Genomic DNA, 9,763 nt, shown 5'->3' with positions numbered 1-9,763 from the left:
TATAAACGTTTTTCTTCTCTTTTAGAACTTTCGAGAGTTAAAGAGCAACCTGCTTTTGATAATTTGAAATAATTTTGTTGGGTTAAAGTCGGCCAGTGAGTTTAGGAGAGAGTTTAAATTCGTTCCACACTAAGCTGTGCTAATTCCAAAGCCACTTCGTTTTACATTTGTTGTGTTAGTAACGACATTAAATGCACACTTAAAGTGAGAGAAGGCACTTACTGTACGCATTAGAATTATGATTTTCAAACTGTTAACATTTGTCTGTTTAAAAAAATATATATGCTGTAGCTTACAATTTGTTTGAATTATGATATAGATATTGAAAAGGTGTGTGTCTAATCTTACGTAGTCGTGCCTAGAAGAATGAATATTGTTTGAAAAGTGAAAAGTACTGGTCCTATGATGTACATAGGATAAAGGCCTAGAGAGGCTAGGCTCAGTGTTATTGGATATATACGTATCTTTCTTTTGTATAAAGATAGAATAATAATAAAAAAGAAGGACTGAAAGTACAAACCTGTGAATGTGTGTAATTTGGAAGACTACCATTGCCGCGAAATTATAGGGTAGTTTACCTTAGTTATTTTATATTTCGCCTATGAAATGGCTAGTGTAAAACATTTTTGGTGTTAAGAGAGGTTTTTGCTTGTCGAACTGTAATCAAGGTGAAAGGAACTGATATCAAAGATGCATGGTGTACTCGATTAAAGTACCCCTTGCAGATGTCACGTTTCACACACGTGGTAGCAACAAATGTTGTGTTTGATCAACATGTTTCAATGTGAAACAAAAGAGAACGGGAACGATTTAGTTTGTTACAGCTAGTAAATTGGTTTATACATTTCCAACCAGACAAATGAAACTGCTATGAAGTCAATTGTAGAGTGATAGAATCAATTTATTTTTCCTTTCGTAACTGAAAATTTGATGTACTGAAGGAATGAGTTTTGTTTTTCTCATATCGAGTGTGAAAATATTAGAATACCGGGTATTATGTATTGTAAATTGCAATCTCATTATTATTTTGTAAATTACTGCAGTCAGGTTATGAAAACTTCCACACTCTCTCACATTTTCTATTAAATTACTATTACACGAGCATCTCCGAAACTCAGCGAGAAGTTTAGATCGATTTCAAATATAACGAAATTACTTATTGTTCAGCATTAATCACAACGAATTAAGAACCTGTCATAATGTAGAGAAGTTAATATTTGTTCATCCTGACAGCTAATTTTCACTTCGAAATGAAGAAACAGTTTTAATTAAAATACTACGGGCAAAAGCTTTTTATTAAGAACCTGAAGTTTTTCTTGTATTTTTCACATATTACATTCATAAAGTAGAAATGTTCGCATTAGGTGGATTGTGATGATCTCATAAAACTTAACGTCATAGTGATATTAGTACAGTGGGCTCTAGCAAGTTTCAAGTCATGTATAGAGACGTTCACAGCGGCGGAGAAAAGGAGTGACTGCAGCTGTCACACGATACGTCACTTTGTTACCAAATCTCCATCCTGTAACTGACGTTAAAAGAGCAAAGTTTTAAGAGTAATTTTTTCTTATTTTTTTCACTGATTGGCTGATAGCAAGAAACTCGAGCACTTGATTGGTTGAGAAACTTTTCCGCTTAATGCGTATTTCAGAAATAACAAATGATCAATCCCTTAAAGACTCGTCTTCAGCATATTTTAGTAATTTTTTTTACGAAGCACATTAACCTGGACTCTCTACTGCATTATGTGGATTTCTTTACTAACAATGAAGTTTAACCGCACGTTACAAGAATGATGTTCCAGGTCCCATGCTGCCCTTGGAATTACTTTTTCGTCGTCAGATGGTGCTCTATTTGATGGTCATGATTACGCAATACCTCCTGTCGTTGAAAGTTCCCTCTTTACCAGTTTCGATGAAGGATAGCAGGTCAATCTTACGTCTTGAAAAACTTTCCATTGACTTTCCACTGCTCTTCAGGGTCGACATCGTTGAAGCAGATGAAATGTACAAAGGTATCGTGGAGCTACAATGGAGAATTTCATATGCACTAGACTAATGAGGTTGCTATGATTCCAGTTTTTGACAAATCTTTCTTATCAAAATAGTCATTAATTTCGAGGTTTGGATGAAAGTTTGCGAGCTTTTGGTTTCTGACTCACTGTTAGTTTCAAACCCTTGTTTTTTAATCGTAGACAGAAACGTTTTCCAATAGGAGGGATCAAAGTAGTATGAAACTGTGAACTGAATTAAAATTTCCCATAAATGTGCCGAATGAATAAGGAAAGAAATATGTTTCTCGTTTCCACGTGGTAATATGTGCATATTCTTACTTCTCCCTCCCCCGCGGACGCCTATGTTTGTTACTTTGTTCACTGCCAACCCAACCTCAACACTGTCATTTTTTCTAGAGGGGTGGAAGTTTAAAAAAATTGTCCTCCGTAACACAGTCTTAACTTTACAGATGATGGTACTTCTTCAAATATAGCCCGGCATGGCCGGGTGAGTTAAGGCGTGCGACTCGTAATCCGAGGGTCGCGGGTTCGCATTCCGGTCGCATCAAAGATGCTCGCCCTTTGAGCTGTAGGGGCGTTATAATGTGACGGTCAATCCGATTATTCATTGGTAAAAGAGTAGCCCAAGAGTTGGCGGTGGATGGTGAAAACTAGCTCCTTCCCTCTAGTCTTACACTGCTAAATTAGGGACAGCTAGCGCAGATAGCCCTCGAGTAGCTTTGCGCGAAATTCCAAAACAAATTTCTTGAAATTAATTTAGTGTGTGGTTTCGGTTTCCATCGATGTCTCAACTACTGTGCAGTAAGCAGCCAGTTGTTAACAAATAAATCATGCTGAGATTCAACTGACTTACTTATTTGGTAGTAAGAGAAAAAAGATCACGTAATCTTACGAATTTTTCTCTAGTGACAAAAGCCAGTAGAGTTTGTAAGCTTACTTATACGTATATGTGGCAAAAAAACATCCGATGTATTTATATGTGAACTCACGAAGCCGATTGATATAACTCATTTGATCTACTGACAGTAAGTGTAATGACTTTTGTGAAGTATACATTTCTACTACTTATACTGATTCTTTTCAGATATTCTCATAGAAACTTAGGAAATGTACATACTACGTTTTTATCATTAGATTGGTCCTGACAAGTAATGAGTTTTAATTTTTACAACGTGTGTGCTTTAAGGAAGTAAACCTAACTTTATTTCTTATCTGAGTTCAGTGTTTGTATAACCTTCATTATTAAGGGCGCTGGGAGTGGTCCAGTAAATAGCATGCTCATATTTTAAATCCAAAGATTCGTGGTTTACAACTCATTATCATATACTCATCTCTTCAGATTGAGGCCGTGGGGGCATTATAATAGGGGTGATCGAGTTCAGCTACTTGGCCAGACAAAAAGTGGCCCAAAAGTTGACGGTGGGTACTATCAGTACAAAATTACGGAGTATTATGCGTAGTGAACCATTTTGTAACTTTGTGTACAACTCTGAAACAAAGTACCAAATGTTATTCAGAACTGATCCCTTCTAAGATACCACAAGGGTAAAAAGGGTTTGGTTTGATAAGTCAGTGATGAGAAATCAAAGTATTTATTGTTTCGGTGGTCAATACAACCCAGAATTATACTGAAGTTCAAGTAATAAGAAAGTATTGAAATATAAACAAAGGTAAAACTCTAGCGTCTGCGATATAGGTGTTATTATTCTGTTTTTTTTTCCTTCTTATTCTGTTTACGTAACATGCTTTTTATTGTGTTCAGCAAAATCCCTTCCAAGCGTTTATATTATCGTAAAAATTAACCGACAGATGGCGACACTATATGCTAGTGATTCAAAGAATTTCTTTGCCGTTTTAAAACAATACAGATTAGATAAAAAATGAAAGGTTATATGAAATAAACTGACACTTCAACATTAAATATTTTGCCCAGGGAAGCTTTTCTAAAAAGGAATTTTAGCTCTCTGGACATACTCTAAATGTTTCGCCATCATCAGGATAAGCAAACGTATAAGTTCACAATGTGTACTGGTTAATTGACTCTTATCGAACACACTTTTATCACCTAAGGAAAGTTATGTAGATAATAACACAAATTAGTTCAATATATATAGTTATATTTATGTAAAATATGCTAATATACCTAAAATATCGTTTATATCCTGTACAGAACTTTTAATCTAATGTTAGTTTTTAGCTTTAAATTATGATTATGTGCTGAAAATGGCGAAATAGTTATCTGTTATCGAATTTTTATTTACCTGCATGAACAGATGATAAAAATGAAGACGTTAAAAGTGAGTTGAAAATACCAAAAACGAACACAAAAAAGTCTGATGTTCTTATGCAACGGTATCGAAGTCCATTACGACCGCTACCACTACTGTGTTTACATTTTTGCTTCAAATAGTAATTTACACTTTTTTAAAGCCTTTAATTTATAAATTTGAAATAATTCGAACGTACGAGACACGCTTTTTTTTTTTGCGTTTCTCTAAACAGATCACGTGGTTTTCAGATAGTTATATATTAATTATTAGATTATTGCGATTCTGTTTTGAAACACCAAATACTTTAGTTTATTGTCAGTTTAATTAAAAACATGAGTATGTTAATTACCCTGAAATAGATAAAACTTCAAAGAAATTAGTGTTCTGTATGGGCAACTACATTTGTAACATCCTGTTTCAAAAAGAAATTATAACAATTCGAGAAGCAGATATGGAACCCCCCAGGGTACAGCGGTATATCTGCGGATTCAGACCGCTAGAAACCAGGTTTCGATACCTGTAGTGGGCAGAGCACAGCTAGCCCCTTGTGTAGCTTTGTGCTTAATTTAAAACAAATAAACAGGGAGATCTTGGTCAGGTTTGGTTTTAGTGAAATGTGCTTGGAAGAAAAAATTCGAGCAAATGAAGTCCGCTAGCATTCCATGTATCTCGTGTTTTATATTTGTGTTCCTCATTACTAGTGGTACTAATCTTGTTTTCATCAGAACATTGGTATTAAAAGTATAAAAAGTGAAAACTTTTGAGAGAGTATTATAAATTTTTGTACGATGTTTGTTTCTTTGTATGTGAAGCACAAAGCTACACAATGGGCTATCTGTGTTCTGCTCACCATGGATATCGAAACCTGGTTTTTAGCATTGTTATTCCGCAGAAATGCCGCTGCGACACTGGAGGATTTCAGTGAAACAAAAAAGGCTTTTGAGGAATCAGAAATAGCATAAATAACACTATGATTCACTATTAAAACGGAAAATTTGATGATAAAACACATATCTTGATAAAGCACGAATAGTTTACCAAGAGTTTAAAAATTTTACCACTAATATTATTTTCAAAACTTGTATCTGTTTTACCTTAATAACCAATCTGGCCATGAAAGCCCAACATCACTAATTGTCGATTCTTATCAAAACATTGTCCTGGTAATAACAAGAAAACCTGTTATACGGTTCTACTAAAATCACGAATGCAGTGCACAAATTATTAAGCAAAGCTTGGTCCGTTAAAAGTTGCTTCTCTGCAAGGTAGAAAATATAGGTAAATGTCCACTTCTCATCATTCGCTAATATTTAGGGAATTGTTTTTGGAATTTGTAGTAGAAACTTAAGTTGTAAAGCCGAGAAAATAAGTTATTGTATTACGCTTGACTTCATTTGTTCCAACCAAGTGTGCCACAATCTCGTTTGTTTTGAGATTTTAACAACGTACGAAACAAACAACTATAGTCTGTTGTCGTTAGTTTTAACAGCTTCGTATAAGAAATGTCAGCTGCCATTCTTACGTAATGAATGTCGAAGGAGGGACTATGTTTTCTTTTTCTTATCAAGTTGATGATATGAGTCATTTCAACAACCCTTATTGCATCGTTTAATTATATTCTACTGTTACCTTGTGATTAACTTTCTTCCATATAAACAAACGTGCTAAGCCTAACGTAACGTAACTGTTGGTTATTTTAGCATAAAAGAGAGTTAACCAGCCTGCGCGGCACTGACGCTTTCAATAAAGTCGTCTGTAGCTGTAGTCCAACTGTTGCTGTTATTTATTGTTGAACAGTGTTGCTTTAGGAGTAGGCAAGCAGTCGCTTGTTGTAATCTACAGCTTAGAGCGACAGACACAAAGGGGGAGGGATAATGTTGAGGAGGGGAGAGAAAGCGAAGCTGTATTCTCATACTAACGCATGACTCAACTACGCAAATAAAGGTATTATACCGTGATCTGAAGCTCGTGGCTCGTGTTCTGAGAAGCGTGACGTGAGAGTGAACCAGCTGGCCTACAGTGATCTTTGCTTGCTTTGTTGATCAACACACAGGCCGATTCACAAATCTTTCAAAACCTGTTGCCACGAAGCAAATGTCGAATCCGTCGTTGATACTAAGTTTCTTGAAATATTAAATTCTGCCGTCTTGTTAATCTTGCTTCTTTGTGCCCACTTGTGCGATACCAACATGCAAGCTGTAATCCGTAATCCTAGTTGATGAAACAAAGTTCGCCGATATCTGTACGATTAATAATAAAAAAAAAGAAAACCAGCGCAGTTGAAACGTGGATAAAGCGTACACGTATACTGGTGAAAACGTTTAACGAACACTAGATTTATCATGGAAATTGGTTATAAAGAAAGTAAAATCAACTTTCATTTTAAATAAAACTAAATCGAAACTGTTCTAATGTCCGTTGTTTTTCAGGAAGTGATTATGTTCTCATGGAATTGGGAAATATCGTAATAAATAAATATCTTCCAGTTTTTCCAGTTTTAGTTTATGACTGGCTATGATGTTTTGTTTTTTAAGTATCGTTTATTTTTCATCAATAAAGCTTTTCATTTCATTTTAAGAAATGGCTTTATGTACCGAGAAATAATTTTTTGTATGAATTGTTTGTTTGTTTTGAATTTCGAGCAAAGCTCACGAGGGCTAGCTCCACGAACCGTCCCTATTTAGCAGTGTAAGACTAGACGGAAGGCAGCTAGTCATCACCACCCACCTTCAACTCTTCGGCTGCTCTTTTGACCGTAACATTATAACGCCCTCACGGCTGAAAGGGCGACCATGTTTGGTGCGACCGGGATTCGAACCCGCGACCTTTCTGTATGGAAGCATTGCTACTTAACAATACAACAACAGCAACGAAATACAAAACTGTAAACATCGAAAAGAGTTAACAAATAAATCTACCTAAAAACTACGTTGTTATTTGAGGAGGAGAGACCAGCAAAACTTGTTAAAACAAAAAAAGCAACTTTGAAAATACGTAATTAGAGCAAATATAACGTTCTTGTTTTAAATTCAATAACTTTCAGAAGTTTCTCTCTAACCGTGCGCTTTCATTGAGTTATTCAATCACGTAGATTTTTATCGTAGTCTTTAACTGGGTTATCCAATCACGTGGACTTTCTGAAACTTTCATTCCTCATCACAGAAAAGTCTGCGGAACTTTGAGATACTTTTAATATTTCGACATTTTCTTATGCGACGCATGAGTTCAGAGGTTCAGACATTGCAATTCATTATTTGGATCTAATGATTTGAAAGAGAGAAACTTTCGTCACTTATCGGCTACTCTTAACTGAGTAACAGGATTAATTTTGATGGTTATATGCCTCTGTTATTGAAGACGCGAAACGTGCTAGGTGACTCGAACTTTGGACCTTTCAATTCGCAACCAACCAGTTTGATAGTTTTAGTTAGTAATAAAAAATTAACAGTTAAGAAGATTGGCTGAAATAAATGAATGTTTATCTTTTTTTAATACAAAGTACATTTTTCAAGGGGGTTTTGTTGGTTCAAAGGTGGATTATTAATATTGTACACCATTATGTTTACATTGCAAACAAAAGTTGAAAACGGAATTAGTTCCTCCCTGATAAGCAAAAAGACGAAGGTATTAATGGCTATAGAAATCGTATTATAATTTATAATATTTGAGAAATGTTTCTTTCATGCTTGGTATTTAAGTTTGATGGTGGGATTTTTTTTTTTTTACATTCTTTAGCTTTATATATTAAAACATTTTGTTCCATCACCATCATCATATCAAACCAAAAAACCAGTAGTTCATCTGTAAATTTCGGTTTTTTATAATAGTAACCATAGAAATAATAATATAGTTACGCTATCAAGAAAAGTTCATTGTCACAAAGTTTCAACTGGCTTTGTTTTACGTGTAACATTTTTCTCTGTTATGACCTCAATCCGTGATGCTAATAGCGATCTCCCTCACACTGTATGAAATTGGCAATTCTAAAACATACGTATGCTGTAATGCTAATAATTGCATATTCTTTTAGAATTTACATTTTTATGTTTTCTTAAGTTCTGGGGGAAGTGAAATAAATACTAAATAAATTATAAAAGAATAAACAAATATGATACTTTGAGAACATATTATTAAATTGGAGTACGAGTTAAACACAAATCAGCAGAAGTGTGTGTGTGCGTATTCATATAGTAAAGCCACAACGAGGTATCTGCTGAGTCCAGCGAGGGGAATTGAACCCCTGATTTTAGTGTTGTAAATCCGTAGAAGGTTAAATGTGAGACAAAAGAAAAGCATTGGAAAATAAACGCAAAGTAAGCAAAGAGTAAGCAAAGAAAACATGAAAAATGTAACCGAGAGAATAAGAAACAGGACAGCTGTAGAATGAAAACGAAAAACAACAACTTATGCATGTTAATAATAAAACATGTTGAAAAATACGTAGAGGAGACAAAACGTTAAGAAGTTAGTTACTAAAGTGCTTGTTCTTATCGATGGGTTAAACAAAGGTAAATTACACTTTATGTAAAAGTGGAAGGAGGATATTTATTTGCTAATCTTTACAATTTGACGCCAACAAGAAACAGATGAAACAAATGATGATTTAAGTCAATACGCACAATGACTTCAGGCAGATTGACTTCATTTTTGTCAGTCAAGATTTGATATTTTATTTTATTAAGAAAAATAGGATATTTTGTAGGTATTTCTGATGGTAAGAATCTGAGTAAATGATTAATATAAAAATACCGTTATATGTATATATATATATAAAACGTATGCATATAGAAACATACACAACGACACCGATCGTCATACTTTTACTGTTTCCTATTTTTGTGACCAAGGAAACCACGTACTTCTCAGACAGAATAATAAAACAGTGAATTAATTAAGTATTAAATAAAGTGATTTATTCTCAGTTCTATTTATTAATTTTACTGCATATTTTAAAGCATTTAGAATATTAAATCTTTTTTTTTCTTACTAAAGATGAAACAAACATTTTATATTCGATTGTATAACATTCTTCAGCTTGAGAATACAAAATACATTAACTTTTCATAGTTTTATTTACTAATTAAACGTTAACAGTTAAACAGATTGGTTGAAAGCAAGATAATGTTTACTTTTAATACAAAATACATTTGCAAGGGGAGGTTTGTTGGTTCAAAGGTGGATTATTAATGTTGTAGACCTTTATTTCATTCTTAAAATTCTGAGTTTTCGGTTTCTATTGCATGTCTTGATTCCTTTTCAGCCGTTACTTATCATAGTTCAGCCATTTAAGTTATAGTTTATTACACTAGGATATGAATTGAATTCTTATAAAACTATTCTGAAGTATCGTGATGACCGTTACTCGTATAGTTTTCATTCAGTATCTAGAAACAAATGTTATTATTTGATGAATCAACAGTTTCTTAAATAATTATGTCATCATCGGATAGAAGAACATAAATTTAGATAAATAACGTCA

Source organism: Tachypleus tridentatus, chromosome 13 (assembly GCF_004210375.1).
Source record: "Tachypleus tridentatus isolate NWPU-2018 chromosome 13, ASM421037v1, whole genome shotgun sequence".
Taxonomy (NCBI): Eukaryota; Metazoa; Arthropoda; class Merostomata; order Xiphosura; family Limulidae; genus Tachypleus; species Tachypleus tridentatus.
The sequence above is the reverse complement of the archived record's forward strand: the minus strand, read 5'-3'. Positions refer to the sequence as shown.